The 19,119-nt window shown below is 43.6% G+C and overlaps 1 long non-coding RNA gene across 2 annotated transcripts in view; it reads right to left on the bottom strand.

Annotated features, from left to right (window-relative positions):
* LOC132027225 (uncharacterized) overlaps window positions 1-19,119 on the bottom strand; it is a 53,178-nt gene that overhangs the window by 25,311 nt on the left and 8,748 nt on the right. For both annotated transcript variants that reach the window (XR_009407099.1, XR_009407098.1), the window contains exon 2: window positions 4,072-4,156. This is a non-coding gene — a long non-coding RNA (uncharacterized LOC132027225). The remainder of the gene's footprint in view (window positions 1-4,071; window positions 4,157-19,119) is intronic.

The following is a 19,119-nucleotide window of genomic DNA, read 5'->3' as shown; positions in this document are numbered from 1 at the left end:
GGAAATGACACAGAGGGTCCTCAAAAAGTTAAAAATAGAACTAGCATAAAATCCAACAATTGCACGACTGAATGTTGACCCAAAGAATAGAAATACACTCATTCAAAGGGATACATACACCCCTATGTTTATAGCAGCATTATTTATTTACTTATTTATTTATTTATTTTAAAAAGATTTTATTTATTTATTTGACAGAGATATCACAAGCAGGCGGAGAGGCAGGCAGAGAGAGAGAGGAGGAAGCAGGCTTTCCACGGAGCAGAGAGTCCGATGCGGGGCTCGATCCCAGGACCCTGGGATCATGACCTGAGCTGAAGGCAGAGGCTTTAACCCACTGAGCCACCCAGGTGCCCCTATAGCAGCATTATTTACAATGGCGAAGATACAGAAGAAGCCCAAGTGTCCATTGATAAACAAGTGGGTAAAGAAGGTGTCTATCTATCTATCTATCTACCTATCTATATTACACACACACACACACACACACACACACACAGAGGCGTATTACTCAGCCACAGAGCAGAATGAAATCTTGCCATTTGCAACAACATGGATGGATCCAGAGAGTATAATGCTGAGTGACGTAATTCAGAAAAAAACAAATACCACGTGATCTCCCTCACATGTGGAATTTAAGAAACAAAATCAATGAGCAAAGGGAGGAAAATAGAGAGAGAAGGAATAAGAGAGACAAATCAGGAAATAGATCCTTAACTAAAGAGAACAGATGGTTACCAGACGGGAGGGGCTGGGGGATGGATGAAACAGGTGATGGGGATTAAGAAGTACCCTCCTTGTGACCAGCACAGGTGATATGTGAAAGTGTTGAGGGGTGCCTCAGTCATTAGGCATCTGCCTTCCGCTGGGTTGTGATCCCAGGGTTCTGGGATCGAGCCCCAGCATCGAGCCCCCGCATAGGGCTCCCCGCTTAAGAAAGGGCCTGCTTCTCCCTCTCCCGCTCCCCCTGCTTGTGTTCCGTCTCTCACTGGCTCTCTCTCTCTCTCTCTCTCTGTGTCAAATAAATAAATAAAATCTTTTTTAAAAAAGTGTTGAATCACCGTATTGTACACCTGAAACCAACATAACACTGTATGTTAACTAACGGAAATTAAAATATAAACTTTAAAAAAAGAAAGAAAAATAAAGAAATGGGTGAATGGCTTATGAGAGCAAAGTGTACAGCTGGTTTCAAATAAAAAAAAGAAGCTTTGTAATTAAAAATAAATACATTGTCTCCTCCTCCACCATTTCCATTGATAGAGTGCATTTCCCAGCTCCACTGATGCTAGACTTGGCCATATGATTTGCTTTGGACAATGAGATGGCAGCAAATACGATGGATGTAAACAAAGATAAGAAACTGTGATTTATAATAAGAAATATGTATTTTGGTCTTTATCCCTGTTTCTGGCAAAGAGCCCCTAAAACCCTTAGAATTTCCCACATGATAAAAGAAATAAAGCTTTCTTTTGTTATTCATAACAAGCCTCTTTCAATCACTTTGGAGTTTATGTTAATGAGGTGACTTTTAAGAAAGCCCAAAGAATGGGGGCTGTTGCCAGGAGGATCAAGATCATAAAGGTGGAACTTTCACCCTCAACTCCCACAGCCTCCAAGGAGGTGGAGGTGGAACCCATCACCAATTGCCAATGATCTAATCAATCGTGCCCACAAAATGAAGGTTCCATAAAGATCGCTGATTATGGGGTTTGCAGAGCTTCTGAACTGGTGAACGAATAGAGATGTGACAGGCCCAAAGAAAGCATGAAAGCTCTGCACCCCTCCCACATACCCTGCCCTATGCACCTCATCCATCTGGTTATTCCTCAGTCATGTCTTTTTATGATGACCCACTAATCTAGCAAGTAAATTCTTTTCCTGAGTTCCATGAGCCACTTTGGCAAACTAAGTGAACCCAAGGAAGAGTTCATGGAAACCTCTGTTTACAGCTGGTTAAGTCAGATTAGCCAGTCAGCTATTACAACCCAGACTTGTAACGGGTGTTTGTGGGGGCATGGGATGATGGGGGTTCTTTGTAGGACTGAAACTGTACGGGCCAACAGCAGGCCACCCCAAGATGAGTGACTGTGGCATCGTGAACTAGTAATTCATTGCTTGTCTTTCAAGTCTTAACTCCCCTGCGTCCTCCTGGCCTCCTGGACTGACTCACAACTCTTTATCCCCACGGCACTTGTTCAAGATTCTTCCTGACACCAACCAACTCTGACACCAACTAAGCGTCCGGCAAATCAACCCAATTCTGATACTAACTCCAGATCCCAAAGGTTCAAAGGGCTGCACCCCACAAGACTGCCCCCATTTCAGATGTTAGTCATGCTAGTCATGAGCCCTGGGCCACCTGTATTTTAGACCAGCTATCAATCAGAGGTTCCCATAACTTCCTTCTCAGGTTTGATAATTTGATAGAATGGCTCTCGGAACTCAGGAAAACACCTTACTTATGTTTACCAGTTTATTATAAAGGATACAACTTAGAACAGCCAAAGGGAAGAGATGCAGAGGGCCAGGTATAGGAGAAGGGTGCAGAGAACTTCCATGCCTTCTCTGGGTATGTCACCCTCCTGGTTCCTGGAAGTATTCATCAACCTGGAAGCCTCCTCAACCTCATTCTTCCAGAGCTTTTATAGAGCTCACTCTTAGCTCTGCCTCCCCTCCCCAGCGTTTGAAAGTTCCCATCTTCTAACTACTGGCTCTTTCTGGTGACCAGCCCCCTCCCGAGGCTATCTAGGGACCCCATCCTAAGTCACGACACAAGCATAAACTCAGGTATGACAGTAAAGAACTCCTTATCAATAATAAGCCATCCCTGTCACTCAGGAAATCCCAAGAATTTTAGGAGCTCTGTGTCAGCAACCAGGGACAGAAACTAAATCTATTTCTTATTCTACCTCAACGTGGCTATTTGTTTCTCTTCCCCCTAGACTCTGAATGCCCACGGGATGAGTCTAGTGACTCTGAATTCCCACAGCATGGCACGTAATTAGAATTAATACACAATTGCTGGTTTTATTAATCCTGCCATTATGGTTGTTCTTTTATTAGTAGTATAAAGTCTACCTCATACTTGCTTAGTTCTTTCAGTGACCTGAGCCCTGTGAAGTTATTTAGCGGAGGATTTAATGAATATTTTTCAGTATTCTTTCATCCAAGTCCAGAGAAGGCTACTACCATCCTGGCCAAGGTATCTAATTCTTTAGGACAGAACTCAGATCTCTTGACTCTGGAATACTGATTTCATCTTATCCTCAAAGATACCCAAAGAAACTTGTAGCATATTGGCCAGTGAGACAAAAGAATTTCCAACCCTAGAAATCTAGCTTCCTAATTCCCCTTTTTCTTTTTTTTTTTTTTTAAGATTTTATTTTCTTTTTGCATTCTCATATACACATGCACAAGCAAGAGAGAGAGAGAGAACACAGGTGGGGGTGGGGGGAAGAGAAGCAGACTACCCACTGAGCAGGGAACCCAATGCAGTACTTGATCCCAGGACCCTGGGATCATTGTTGGGCTGGCAGGAAGGGCTACCAAAGATGGCGAAAGTTCCCGCCACAAGACCTGAGCTCGGACAGGAGAACAAAGGCCCAAGCAGGAATCTGAGACCCCCGCCCCGGTCTCCTGTGGACCAATGGGATCCCGATGAGCGGTGGGATATCCAAATAAGGGAAACTTGCCAAAAGACCCCTGAGCTTTCCCCAAGACCCCTTAAAAGCCCCCTCCTCCCTGCCTTGGGCACGACTTCCGCCACTCTGCTTTCCAGAGTGGCGGAACCTCGCCCGAGGGTGCCCACCTCCTCCCGGCGCAACTTTCCTGGCTCCCCTTCTCCTGAGCCCTGAAACTTCGCCGGAGAGCGTTTTTAATAAATCTTGCCTTGCACCCACTTTGCCTGGTGTTGTGTTTATCTCGCCGGAAAAAACTTTACAATCATGACCTGAGCCAAAGGTACAAGCTTCACAGCTAAGTCACTGAAGCACCCTCTCTTTTTCTTATTATCTTCCCAGGTCATCCTTTCTCTATGGCTGCATAAAATAGAATCAAATGGAGCCCCACCATACTCACTCCACCAGGACCAAGAGCATCCCAGCTGCACAGCTCCCGCTGAAGACAGACAGTGGTCAGAACGCTGTACTTCTTCCTTAAAAAAAAAAAAAAAAAAAAAGGCCACCCAAGGTTGCAGAGAGACTTTATTGTGACTTTAAAGTTGCAAGAGTAACTTTACAGTGAAAAACCTCACAAACAGGGTCAGAATCAACAGTGATGAGTCACAGTGGAATAAAAAATAGCACCGGGGTACATGGCTGGCCCAGTCAGTAGAGCACGGGACTCTTAATCTCAGGGTTGAAACTTCAAGTCCCATGTTGGAGGTGGAGACTACTTAAAAATAAAATCATTAAAAAAAAAAGAAAGAAAGAAATGAGACTGTACCTCTCCCCCAAGAACCCAAGAAGCCTTATCATGAGAAAAGCACGAGACAAATCCCAATGGAGAGAGAGTCCACAAAATACCTGACCAGTACTTCTCAAAACTGTCACCAAAAACAGGGAGTCTGAGAAACCCTGACTGCCCAGAGGAGTCTAAAGAGATGCGTCAACTAAATACAATGTGGTACCTTGGATGGGTCCTGGAACAGAAGAGGGACACTAGGCAAAAACTAAGGACGTCTGCATACAGTATGGACTCTAGTGACACATCCATACTGGTTCATTCATTGAAACAAATGTGTTGCACTAATACAAGTTAATGATGACGAAAACGGAATGTAGGGTATAGGGGCAGCTTTTAGACAAGAGGCTTGAGCAATGGTTCACAGCGACCACCTGGCTAAGTACAGACAAGCCCCCCAGACAACCTTTCTCAACATATCCAGAAGCCCTACCTGACCAGTGGGCTACTTACAACCCAGCGCAGTTGCCAAAACAGGGAAAATTCGATACATCGCCACACCTCCTCATCTTCCCCCTTTAAAAACAGTGACTCCTTGCAGACAGCCTGCCTCTGCGTTCCTGCCCTCTGCTCCCCTCCCATGTATTCAGTAAACTTCTGTCTCTTTTGTTCTGCCTCAGGTGAATCCTTTCGCTGTCCACACCATGGCTTCTACCCCCCATTTGGGGATCCCTATTTGATCAAGAAACAGAAACCATACAGAGTATATGGGAACTGACTGTACTATCTTCACAATTTTTTTTTTAAATCCAAAACTGTTCTTAAAATATTAAGTTTATTTTTTTTTAAATGACCATTTTCTTAAATCTCTCCAAAGTATGATATCAATGTAAAACATTTCTTAAAATATTTACATTCGAGAAGGAGCTTCAGAATAGACCACATGAATAAAAGATAGTAAAAGCTGCAGAGAAACTGATTTCTCTAGAGAGTGAGAAAATAATAGCCAGGCCCTATTCATCAATACAAGGGATCAAAGAAAGAACATGCCGGAGGAAAGGAAATTATTCCGATTGGTGTCCTCCTGCAGAAACCATAAATATAGAGATGAAATTGTGCTATGAATCTCTCTTTGCAAAAGGGGAGGTGATCAATAGCTTACATCTAGTTTCACTGCTCTGCTGAGATGACACTGTTTCTAAACGGGGAAAAATGAGTTGCCAATGAGAAATCGCTCCGATGACTAAGAGAGACATCGTCTTGGGAACTTCTAAATGGAGTCTGACTGCTGGTCTCTGTGAAGAACAGTTGTTATATGTCAGTTCTTCTCCAGAAGATGGAGCCTTAGTCTAAAATATGGACGCAAGACAAGTTGGCAAACAGAGCCCAGAATGATGAAGTTCAAAGAAAATGCATAAAAATGCAGTCTATATCAAGGAGGGTTTCAAAAGGATTTTAAATCTCCTTGGAGATGAGTTCATTTGCCCTGATTCTCCTACCCATTATAAACATCCATTTCTTCAACTGTTTTATCCAGGCAAAAATGAAAATTGCAGTGAGAGTCATAAAAATAATTACGTACCATCTTTTCCTGTGGCATTTCTCTTCCCTGAAGTCTAAAGGCTCAATATTAACTTGTTGTGCACTTTGTATGTTGACGGAGGTGACATTTAAGTTCACTGTTCTGGTAAATTTATGACAGTTATGAATTTTCTCCAAAATATTTAGATGTGAAATTCATCTCTCATGCTTTATTCTAAAATAGATCAATCTGACCTGGCCCATATCTCAGTCATATTTTTCTTATTTCAAACCTCCACATACAACACCCTAGGGATGAATTCTGATTGGTATATGTTATGGACTGAATGTTTATGTCTCTGTAAAATTCATAAAATTCACCCCAACAGGATGGTATTAGGAGGTAGGGCATTTGGGTAATGGTGGAGTTCTCATACTGCTTTCAAGCCACCCAGTCTTTGGTATTCCATTATAGCAACCTGGATGAAGTAAGACACGTATCTTGATTCACTCACTCATTTCGACTCATCACAGTGGCCAGGGGGATGGTCTCAGGAGGAGCGAGGAAGGATGGCTACTGCCTACCTTCCTTGAGGCCAAGGAATCTGAACAAAATTTATATTCTGTTAGTTGGGAAGAAGAGAGGGTAAAAGATGTTTTTACACAATAAATAGTTCCCACCAGGTTCCATGTATCAGTTAGCAACTGCTGCACAACAGACTTCCCCAGAACTCAATGACTTGAAATAACAGGCATTGGAGTCTATATAGGTCAGCTGGGTGGTTCTGCTCATCTCAGTTGGGCTCACACAAATATCCATGCTAGGTGTAGGTTAGGTAAGTGGCTCTGCTGATCTAGGCTGGGCTCTTACATAATGGAAGGTGCCCTGACAACAGACTGAGGCCCTGACTCATTTCCCAACATGGCCGCCTTCTCTAGCAAGCTAACTTGGGCTTGTTCACATGACAGTCAGGGTTCCAAAAGGAAGTATAATAGCTAAAAGGCTCTCTTGAGACCTTGGTCCAAAACGGGCACACCCTCAATTCTGTTACATTCCACTGGCCAAAGCAAGTCATCAGGCCAGCCCACACTGAAGGGCCAAGAACATGGGGGGCCTGGGTGGCTCAGTTGGTTAAGCATCTGACTACTGATTTCAGCTCAGGTCATGATCTCGGGGTCCCGCGACTGAGCCCCACATTGGATTCCTTGCTCAGTGGGGAGTCTGCATCTCTCTTTCTCGCTCTCCTTCTGCCCACCCCATACTCGTGCTCTCTCTCTCTAAAATAAATAAATAAATCTTTGAAGGGCCAGGACCAATACTCTGTCTCTGGATGGGAGGAGCAGCAAAGTTTTGTTATAAAACAGAGTTAGAGAATAAGAATTATGATTGTTTAGGCAATCAATCTACACATATGTTCCTTCACATGATTTTTTTAATATAAACTTTGAGCATCTTTGACCATATTTATAAGTGTAGATGGATCACAGATGAGTTGAAAGATTGATCAAGCAAAAGGGAATTTTATTATCCTCACAACCACACCACCCCCAATCCAAACACACACATTTTATGTAATCATATCATTTGGAGCATTTGCTCCCCATTTTGGTGGGGGTTTTACTGCATTTTCACACCATATACACATAGTATATAAAGACTGGCCATCAGCTCTCCAAGGGTCTCAGAGAAAACCTGTTGGTTGAGCAAAGCTAAGTTTATTATGTCCATTGCAGTAAGGAAGAACACCAGCTTGACAGGATCTTGGTAGTATCTCAAAATGGAGAAATTATTATCAGGGAGGAAAAACTAATTCTCTACCCTCTTAAGTTATTTTTCTGTTTTTGTTTTTGTTTTGTTTTTTTAAGATTTTATTTATTTATTTGACAGAGAGAGCAAGAGAGCACAATTAGGGGAGTGGGAGAGGCAGACTCCCCACTGAGCAGGGAGCCAATGCAGGGCTCTATCCCAGGACCTCAGGATCATGATCTAAGCCAAAGGCAAGACACTCAACCAACTGAGACACCCAGTCGCCCCACCCTCTTTTTTATCTGGGGCCTGTGAATTAAACTAGGGGAAAAGTCATATATTTTATCAATATTTGTATGCATAGGACTTCACAGAAAGTAGGAGAAACTTTTCTTAAAAAGATTTTATTTATTTATTTGACAGAGAGGGAGAGAGAGATCACAAGTAGGCAGAGAGGCAGGCAGAGCGGGAGGGGGAAGCAGGCTCCCCACTGAGCAGAGAGCCCGATGCGGGGCTTGATCCTAAGATCCTGAGACCATGACCTGGGCCGAAGGTAGAGGCTTAACCCACTAAGCCACCCAGGTGCCCCAAGAAGGAAAAACTTGAAAAAGCTCTTAGACTCAGGGCCTGTATACCCTTTTAACAAAGGAAAGAGTGTTTGGGCTCCAAGGGACAATAAAATATGGGGAAAGGACAAGGAAATATGTGGAAAGAACTCATGCAGAAAAGAGTTATTTTATTTTATTTTTTTTTTTAAAGATTTTATTTATTTATTTTGCAGAGAGAAATCACAAGTAGATGGAGAGGCAGGCAGAGAGAGAGAGAGGGAAGCAGGCTCCCTGCTGAGCAGAGAGCCCGATGCGGGGCTCGATCCCAGGACCCTGAGATCATGACCTGAGCCGAAGGCAGCGGCTTAACCCACTGAGCCACCCAGGCGCCCCGAAAAGAGTTATTTTAGTAGGATCTGTTTCTACAAACCCATCTTGCTCTAGACTTCCCATCTATAATGATGAGGGTTGCTTTACTCTCTCTGGTATTATGGGAAAGGGAAGGGTAACTTCCTCAAAGAAATACCCATGCTCTGCTTTCAGTCAGCTTAGGGGAGGGTGGGAACTTTTCCTGCATTTGTTCTTTTTTTTTTTTTTTCAAGTGATTTCTCATGGGACTCAAACTCACAACCCCCAGATCAAGAGACACATTCTACTGACTGAGCCAGCCAGGCACTCCCATTGTTGATTCTTAATTGACTTGAGTGCAAAATAATCTTAACACCAAAGTGGCATGTTTGGGGGTGACATATTCTGATACCCTTCATTAGCAAAGGGCATTCATAGGATTTTAGAGCTTGGGGGTTGGGTGATTCTCATATGGATTTCACAAGGTAGGGAACCATCAAGGATTGGACATACTTTATGGCGAAACTGCTCTAGGTAGGGAGAAACAGTGATTGAAATTCAAGCAAATCCTGAGGAGCAACCTATTTACTCTGGTCCACAGCCTTATCTTCCAAGAGCATGTATTTCCCGGAATCAGCAACTCAATGTTTTATGCCTGGTCTCTGTATTATTTAATATAAATATGGCAGAATACTGGTCCTGGTATGGTTTAATTCAAGGACAGGAAATTATGTCAGTTTCCATTCTCAAATACATTCAACATGCTTCACCGAGCCCTGACTTTTCTTTCGCTCTGGCTGTCTCTGCATAAAATGTCCCATGACCTTACTTCTTAAAAGCATGAGATGATTTTGAACTGCAAACAAAGTTTAAATTCAGGCAAAACAGTCAACAAAATACTGAAAAAGCTAGCTCAGTTCCAAGTAGGGAATTAGTTGAAAGGCCTGATTTCACTATTTTTGCAAACAGGACACAGACTCCCACACAACCTCTTTTAAAAATCACTTCATCTTCAGAAAAGCCAATTTTCTCAACCAAGGTTCAGTACATTTTTACAGTAACACTGTAAAAAGCTCTAACACTGGCAGATTCCAAAGAAAATGAGGCAAGATATAAGACTTAGAATACTACTCCTTGAACATACGGCTAGACACTTTATTTAAAGGAAAAGACAAGGCATTCGAAGAGGCTATAATTAGAAGATGACTTCACGTACTGCTCACAAGAATAAGGAGCTTTCCTAGGACCCCGAACGTTGGAGAAAATGGCCTCTGACATTTTGAAGAATGGCCATATCTTCCCAAGTCAATAAACATGAAAAGACATACTCCATGAGCAGAAAACTGTGTAATGGGATATACTTTCTGTTGTCCATTGGTGGAGTAAGATGATGGACTTTATTTTCTGCTGTTGCTATGGCGATCATTTCCCTTTCTCGGATGGACAACTGCACCATGATTTGGTGAGGTCAGCCAATGCCCAAATAAGCTAAGCTGGGTGGCAATTAGCCACCTTTTGCTGATACAATCAAGAAGGCTTTCTGTTCACCAGTTCCACTCCATTCTTCATGCAGCCATAAAGCTACCTTCAATGAGATAAATCATTATCTATATAAGTCACACTCCTATTTACAAACCCCAGCAATGCTGTCTCCATGGATTAGTCTAACTCTGTTACCTGGCCCCTGGCTCTCTCACCAATTTTTTACTTTGTGCCAGTCTCCCTTGAACCAGTTTCTCACCATTGGGAGGTTTCTGTCTACCCTGGCACACCTGTTCCTTCTGCTTGGAATGCTCTCCCCCCAGACCCCTACATGGCTGACTTCTACTATTCCCTCGGCTGGCAGGAAATTTTGCCTTTACAGAAAGGACTTCCCAGCTACCCTAAAAATGTATGTCTTCCCCAGCGCTTGCCCCTTTCAACTCTCAGCTCTCTGTTTTTATCATAATTACCCCCAAATTGTAAGTATATTATGTATGTGTGCGTTCACTTATTTACTGTCCTTCTCTCCTAATACAACGTGGCTCCCGTGAGAATGCGGACGCTGTCAGTCTTGTTCATTGAAATATCCCCAGTGCCTGCCACATCTAAACTCAACAGATATTTGTTGAATAAAATGAATGATAAAGGTCAAGCCAGCAGAGAAATGAATGGGGAAGGGAGAGAGGAAGGAGAAAGAAAGAGTTATCTGATCACATGATTTGGGCTGTACCAGAATGCGGTAACTGTAGGCTTTTCAACTATAGGGAGTCAACTATAGGGAGCTCTCTATTTATTCCTTCAGCCAGTTTGGCTGGTACTCCTGTCCTTTACTATTGAAAAATCACTCTAAACACATATTTTTGTTGGTGGTAGTGGTGGTGGTGTGTCCTTCAATTTTAATATCTTGCTATAGATTTTGCTTTTGAAATAACTGCTATTGAATTCCTATGTGCAAGCCAGTTTTTTGTCAGGTTATACGGTCTTTCCCCATTCTCCAGCATTGGTTATGGAGGATGATCATAGCTATAGATTTTTACTAATTCTGATTTTCTCCACAGTAAAACACCTACAGTCAGACACAGGGTGGGTGCGGGGAGGAGGGCACTCAGGGGAGAGAAATCTGTGACAAATCTGAAGGCATATGTCTTCCAGAAATCCCTCATCCACCTGAAAGCAAAAACTCAAAAAGGAATATAGAACTGTTATAAAGTCCTTGGCTTTCCACATGTCCCCAGACTTGAAAAAACTTATTAGAAGGGGTCCCCAGGTATATGCCTTTTCTGTCCCCACTTCTCTCAAGCTCCTTTCCATAAAGCTGCGTGAGAGTTCAGTTATTTTATTCAGGGGGAGCTGCTCTGCACAGGGAAAACGGATAATGAGCACTGTCTTTGGGGATAAGAAATGTGGTCGGCCTTGGGTAGAAGGGAGTGGAGAAGATAAAAGTCCTTGAAAGAGGAACAAGGAGATAAAAGTTCTGTGTCCTTGGAAAAGCGAGAGATCATTTTAGAACAAGATAAGTAGACATGCTTGGAGCCTGGGTTGGGATAGAAAACAGGACCCCACCTCTTGGGCAGGGAAAGGGGGAGATGGAGGGGGGGTGGTCTGCATGCCTGGGGAAGGGCATCTTAGAGAGAAGGGCAGGGGGTTCTGTAAGCCACGTCTGCAACTGCTTCTTGGACTGCGGGAGCAGGGCTGTGTCTTTACTCCATCGGTTGGGAAACTGCTGTAAAAGGCTTCCAAATTAATAACAAAACTAAGCCACGCAGGGCTTACTGTGTGCCAGGTATGATTTTCAGTGCTTTTCATACATTCACCCATTGAACCCCATCAAAGAAAATCCAGAGCTGGACAGTGAAATGGCAAAAACTGATACTCCTCAGAAACTATTGCCAACAGCGTGGAGAAGGGGTCAGTGGAAAACCAGGCTTGATTGAGAGGACAAGGAAGGGGGAATTGGTCAGGAGCTCAGGAGCAGGATGGAGGTTGGTGGGTGGGAATGTTCTAAGAGGGACCATCAAGGGTCGGGGGGCTTTCTGGCTAAACTGACCTAACAGGATTCTTGCCCAGCGCAGGCCAGGGTGTCAGAGACCAGATGGAGGTAGGAGGGGTGGAGGGATGTGCTTGGGATCCGCGAGGATCAGATACTGAGGGCATGGATTCTGGGTCAAATGATTCACTTGACGGGATCCTTGCTGAAGGTGGAGAATGCAGAGAAGAGCATCAAAGCCCGAAGTCGAGACCTCACTGCAAAGAGTATAGAGGAGCCTGACTGAAGTTTGGTCAGGGAGAGAAGTCTCCCTCAACCCCTTCAAACAACTCCCTGGGATACAACACTGTCACTTTTACACCCTTCTACATATGGGAACACTGAGGCGTAGACGGGCCTGCCGGCCATGGATTCAGCATCCCATGCTCGGCAGCGGACTTTACAGCAGGCATGGAGGGGGCTGCTGTCGATCTGCCGTGCACGGGGCTAGTTTGGGCCAATCAGCAGCCCATGATCTCCCTCTTGTATCTCAGTGTCGGTGGCTTGGAAGGTGACTGCCTCCTCGAAGGATCCCTCCAAGGCCTTCTGAAGTAAAATCCATATATTCCATACTATCTGTTTTTCAAGTGAAGGGGATCCGGATACATCACCCCAAGATACGGCACTTTGGCAAGAGGATGGAGCTGAAGGTATTTGTCTTCCAGAAATCCCTTACCTACCTAAAAGCAAAGGTTTCCAAAAGAACTTACCTGTCCTAAGAACCCTCTCAGTCATACCCATCTCCCATCTTATCTCCTAAAGGCCCCTTTATCTTCCAAAAAAGTCATTTGCTTTCCCATAAAACCCCTGTCTCCCCCTTTCTTTTACCCTGCGAAGTTGGGCATATAGACCCCACATTCTAACTACGTCTGTGAACTATTCATCTGTGGGTACTCCCACGTGTCTGTGCCATGCAGGGGCTAACAAACTTCTGTTAGATTTTTCTCTTGGTTTTCGTCTGTTTGTTTTTTTAAATTTTTCTCTTGTTAATCTGTATTTTGTCAGTCTAATTCACAGGGCCCCAGCTGGACAATCTAAGAGAGAGAGGGGGGAAAGATTTTTTTTCACTCCCTTCTACAACTCAGACCATCTTAAACACACCCTCCGCATTTGGTGGAAATCATCCAGGCTTTTTTTGCACAATGAAGCAACAAGCATTTTTGGAGCCTGGTTTTATCCACATAGATGAACTCTCTCACATCACAGCCACATTCCCTGATGTCTCAGCTCTGGGGGTTGGAGCCTAGAGGTTTGAGAGAATCGATTATACTGGGTAATACAGTTTATTTTAACCCAAAGTAATTTTATGATGCTTTTGCATTTTAAACAGTCTTAGCAGAACTGATCAAGAGAACTGACTCAGTTAGTTACTGATGTCTAAAAAGACACCCCCAAACTTAGTGGCTTAAAACAGCAATGAGTTAGGATTTGTCACTTGTTCCTAGCCGAAAGGCCAAGGAGTGGTAAGTTATGATTTTTCATGATTCTGTGAGATGACCGGGCATTTCTTTCGGCTGGCCTCACCCGGGGTCACTCGAGTGGCTGCGTTCACCCAGAGGGTCAACTGGGCGAGTCAGGCGTGATGGCCCCACTCAGGCGTCTGCAGTCCGTGCTGCTGTTAGCCAAGGCACCTTCGTCCTCCTCCTCCTCCCGGCCTCGTCACCAGCAACCCCCTAACAGGCTCCAAGCAAGCCATAATAATCCATTTTTCTAGCCCTGCTCACAGGTACTGCTTGTCTCAGAAACTAAAACGAGACCCCAAAAGCCATAAGCTCCACAGAAGCCCCCAGTGACCCTGCTCTTGACCAGTTTGATCCAGTTCTGATGCTGCTAACCCTCTAGATGACCTTGAGATCCTTACTATCTAACTGTAATAACCAACCCCCCGCTCCCCCCAGCAGTGACATGACAGGTCCGATTGGACCCATCTGCGGGAAGAAAAGAGGTAACACTGATTCCCAGAAGTCTCCTCCCTTTTCCCTCGAAACCCCCCAAATCAGCTTTCTTACCAAATCCTTCATTACCCTCGCCCCGTAAGACCCTGACCATGAGACCACATTGCAGAGAGGGGGTCTTTAAAGCATAAGCTCTGCTTCTCCATTCTCTGCCCACTGAATAAATTACTTCCTTGTCACCAAATACTGTTTGGGTTTTTGGCAAACAGTATGAAGCAGGAAAAGAACACGCCACTTTGGTAACATAACCCTACTGTAGGCTTCGTGGGCTTCCTTATATAATCTCAGGAAAGCACTCAGAGAGAGCCAAGGCAGACTGGGTGAACGCAACATCTCTTCCATTACCTTCTATCTGATCAACGGCAGTCACGGGCCAACCCCCATTCAGGGACAAGAGAAACAGACCCCACCTCTGGATGCAAAGAGGGTCCAGTTGCCAATGAGCATATACACAGCAAGGGGAGGAACGGTGGCAACCATTCTCGCAAACCACTGAAAGCACGCGCACACTTACATTGTAGTGGACTTATTAACAAAGGGAACCAACAGAAGCAAAAGGTTTTCCAGTCATAAAAAAGGATAAAATCCTGCCATTTGTGATAACACAAATCTTTATCGAACTGTTATGTTGCACAGACGAACCACGAGGGCATTATGCTAAGCAAAGTAAGTCAGAAAGAGAAGACACATACCATAAAATCTCACTTATATGTGGAACCTACAAACAAAACAAACCCCATAAAAACCAAGGACATAGATATAGAGGACAACAGATCGGTGGTTGCCAAGGTAGACTGGGGGCAAGCTGAGAAATGGGGGAAGTGCCTCAAAAGATGAAAACTTCCAGTGATAAAATAAATAACTCCTGGGGATGTGATGTGCAGCACGGTGGCTGCAGTGAATAGTGATGCGGGAAACAATGGAAGAAGAGAAATTAAATTTCCTGACTACCTACAGCCCATTGACAAGGTCTTGAAACAGGCAGAGAGACATTCCTCTAGGAATACAGCTGCCTCGACGTTAATACCTTGCTAAGGACAAGAAGTAGTCTAAGTCCAACCCCCAGAATCCTGTAAGTCTATTTTAACATATAAAAATCCCTTTGGAAAAGTCCTTTATCTCTAAAACCCCCAAGATACATGTTGGCAATCATCCCCCAAGCATATGACCCATCAATATACATCTGAAGGGTCTCATGACTACAGCTTTATTAGACAGTCATAAATGACTTTTTCCCAACAATAGCTAGCCCCCTCAAGGTCCTGGAAATCTTGCTTCCAGAATTCCTTAGAGACTTGGGCTATCCCTAACCCACTCCTAACTTCCAAGTATGTACTGGGCCACTCCTCATGACTCCAGGCCAGCTCTTTCTGACCACAGGTCCTGTCCCTGTGCTTTAATAAAAACCACCTTTTTGGGAGCACCTGGGTGGCTCAGTGGGTTGGGCCTCTGCCTTCAGCTCAGGTCATGATCTCAGGGTCCTGGGATCGAGCCCCACATCATCAGGCTTCCTGCTCCGCAGGGAACCTGCTTCCCTCCTGCCTCTCTGTCTACTTGTGATCTCTCTCTTTCTGTCTGTAAAGTAAATAAGTAAAATCTTTAAAAACAAACCAATTTTTTGCACCAAAGACATCTCAAGTATTCTTTCTTGCCTGCCAGCTTGGGACCCTAGCATCTTTCCCTTCATCAACAGCACTGCACTGCGTATTTGAAAATAACAAAAATAGTAAGTCTTAAAAGTTCTCATTGTAAGAAAAAAAATGATGTCAGGTGATTGGATGTTATCTAGACTTATTGTGGTGGTCACTTCACAATGTATGCAAGTATCGAACTGTTATGTTGCACACCTAAAATTAAGATAATGTTATGGGTCCATTATACACAATTAAAAAAAAAAAAAGGAAAACGGTGCTTTAACTTTTTGAACAATTTTAATCTTCTCAGCACACTGCCCTCCCTCCATCCCCAGCCACTTCCCACATCTTGGCTTCCTGGAAAAATATACCATTGTGAAAATTAAAACCTGTTGAACAAAAAACACATAAACTCTTTCCCCTTGAGAAACTCTATTTGCAACATTTTTCAACTCTCAACAGTACGTAGATGTAACCACACACATCTGAATTTGAATCATAAGTCCCTTGGCTCTCTGGCTTTTTTCTTGGGTTGTTTTTAGTGGTTTTCTTGTCATGACGTCAAATGTAATGGCTGCAGGTGTCAGGATCCTTTGAATAGCAATCAACAGAGACCCTTATCTACTCTCTTAAAATATAAGCACAATGGGGACACCTGCCTGGCGAAGTTGGTAAGGCATGTGGTTCTTGATCTCAGGGTCAAGAGTTTGAGCCCTGTGTTGGGGGCAGAGTTTACTCTAAAAAATAATAAAAAATCAGAAGAATGTACTGCCCCACAAAATTAGTAAACCCAGTGACAGAGCAAACTTCAGCTGAGACCTGAGAGAGTAGCTCAGCCAGCGTTCCAATGATCTCATTCCTTTTAAACTCTCTTTTTAAAAAAAAAAAAAAATATTTATTAAATTGAGCTTTGCACCAAATAGCATTATGCCACAAAATCTCTATGTATGTTCTTTTGAAACCTGTGTTGCATAATTTCTTCTTTTTAAGTTTATTTATTTTTTTTAGTAATCTCCACACCCAACACGGGGCTTGACCTCACAATCCTGAAATCAAGAGTCATACATGCTTCTGACTGAGCCAACCAGGTGCCCCTCTTTTGAAGTATCTTTGTCTTCTCTAAAACCAACTTCGAACCAAGTCTGTAGAGGCATTCAGAACACGACACCCCAAAATATGCTGCTGCTGGAGTGGAAAATTTTTCACTTGACCCTTCTAGGTTCTTTGGACAGTCTAGTAATAAAATGACATATAAAGAAGATTAAAAGGAGAAAAACAAATTTAATTTTGTATGTACAGGAGTCCCATTAAAAACAGGGGACCCCAGGCCTGCCTGGGTGGCTTGGTCAGTTACGAGTCTGGCTCTTGGTTTCAGCTCAGGATATAGTCTCAGGGTCCCGAGACTGAGTCCCACATTGGGAGTCTGCTTGGGATTCTCTCCCTCTCTCTCCCCCTCCACCCCGTCTGCTTGCACTCTCTCTAAATAATAAGTAAGCTTTTTTTTTTCTTTTTTTAAAGTGAGACCCCAAAGCAGCCAGGCAGCTGAGACTTATATGCCATCCTGAGCTAAGGAATGCAATATGGGCCCAGGGCATCAAGAGGGAGAATGATTCACAGGAAAATAAGAAGAGCAGATGTTTGGTAATCAGAGAAGCTGGGTAAAAATTCATCTCTGGTAATAAGCCTCTTTCTGGGCCAGGCCCCCCATCTAAATTCTTGTAGGCAGTCAAGGAAGAGGTAAAAGTTTTTCTTGAGTCTGCTAGGTCTTGATTGCCTTCAGCTCAAAATAATGCACCTGCCAAAGTGGCACCTTTGGAGGTGGCATATTTCACTCCAATTCACCACGTTGCCATATTGATTACCTTGCGCTGAAGGCACTTGAGAAGCAGCAGATGCGGGAAGAGCTCTTTGACCTCTCTTTCTACCTAAAACCAAGTCATAAAATTTTGCATGGGAAAGGTACCCTCTCTGCACCAGGAGGAGGAGAACATTCTTATCTCATAAACTGGGCATCAGCACCAATATGGATCTGCACAAACCAACCTGCTAACATCACCCCTGTCTTCCAGTAGCTTCCTCTATAGTCACTGTCTCACACTTTACTGCCCCTAGCCTGAGCCCCTTTGTCTCCTGTTACATACCCATAACTTACTGCTTTTTGTGAACTTTTGGGTCTAATGGCTTCTTGGGGTCTTCATCTTCCTACTGAAGACTCCCATGGGGGTGCCTGGGTAGCTCAGTCATTAAGCGTCTGCCTTTGGCTCAGGTCCTGATCCCAGGGTCCTGGGATCGAGCCCCGCATCAGGCTCCCTGCTCCACGGGAAGCCTGCTTCTCCCTCTCCCACTCCCCCTGCTTGTGTTCCTGCTCTTGCTATCTCTGTCAAATAAATAAATAAAATCTTTTAAAAAATAAAAAATAAATTTAAAAAAGAATCTCATGTACGCATAAAAATATTACATACAATGTGTATGATTTTCTCTTATTAATCTATCTTGTGAGAATTTAATTCTTACAGAACCTAAGAGGGTACAGCAAAGTACCGCCCCCACCCCAAACACATCTGCCTCCAAGTGTGGTCACAAGATGGCTGCCAGGATATCCAGGACTACAGTCTTTGTCCCAATTCAAAGAAGCCACTTTGCCTGCATTTTCTTGGGAAAGGGGAAGAAACCTCTTTCCCAGAATTCACCAGCCACTAATTGCCTCTTGTAGGTCAATTCTGGTCACATCTACATATATTCTTAAGATAATCAAAAGTCCTGGGAAATGAAACAGTTTGGGATGATTATGTTAAACTGGATGGGTACAACCCCCAAATCTGTAGGTGGGCTCCATCTCACCTAAACCATCTGGCTAATTTTGATCAAGGAAATCCAGTGGGCTGAGGCCAGTGGGAAGGCATGGGTGCTGGGTAATGAGCAAGAAGTTCAGTTATAATAGCTCAACTTTAACAATTATGAAATTCTTTAGACCGTATCTCTGCCTTCTAAAACATATTGGGACAAAAAAACTTAAATATTGGTAGAAAGCTTTGTAAAAGTACTCCCATTCATATCACATGTGAATGAGGGAGAAATGCTGTCCTTGTTTTACCATAGATTCATAGATTGCCTCTCATTTCCTCCTAGAATACGCAAGTCATAAAAAAGTCTTTTTTTTTTTTCTTTTAAGTCATCAAATGACCCAGCTGGTCCTGTGCCCTTTTCCCCTCTTAAATCTGTTTCAATGCCATGTGGTCACAACTCTTTTCACTGGTTTTCTTCTTAATTTATTTGGTGGAAATATCTCAAATCATTTCTCATTGATAAGAAAGATTAGATGGTATCTTGGCTAGTCCGGGGATGCCAAGAATTCAGGATGAAGGTGAAAAATGAGTTTATGGGCATTATTGAGAAAATATGGGTAGGTGGCTGAACTCATAGGCACCAAGCCTGGAACAGTATTTACTAGGAG

Source organism: Mustela nigripes, chromosome 11, assembly GCF_022355385.1.
Source record: "Mustela nigripes isolate SB6536 chromosome 11, MUSNIG.SB6536, whole genome shotgun sequence".
Classification (NCBI taxonomy): Eukaryota; Metazoa; Chordata; class Mammalia; order Carnivora; family Mustelidae; genus Mustela; species Mustela nigripes.
This window is presented reverse-complemented; position numbering and strand designations above follow the sequence as displayed.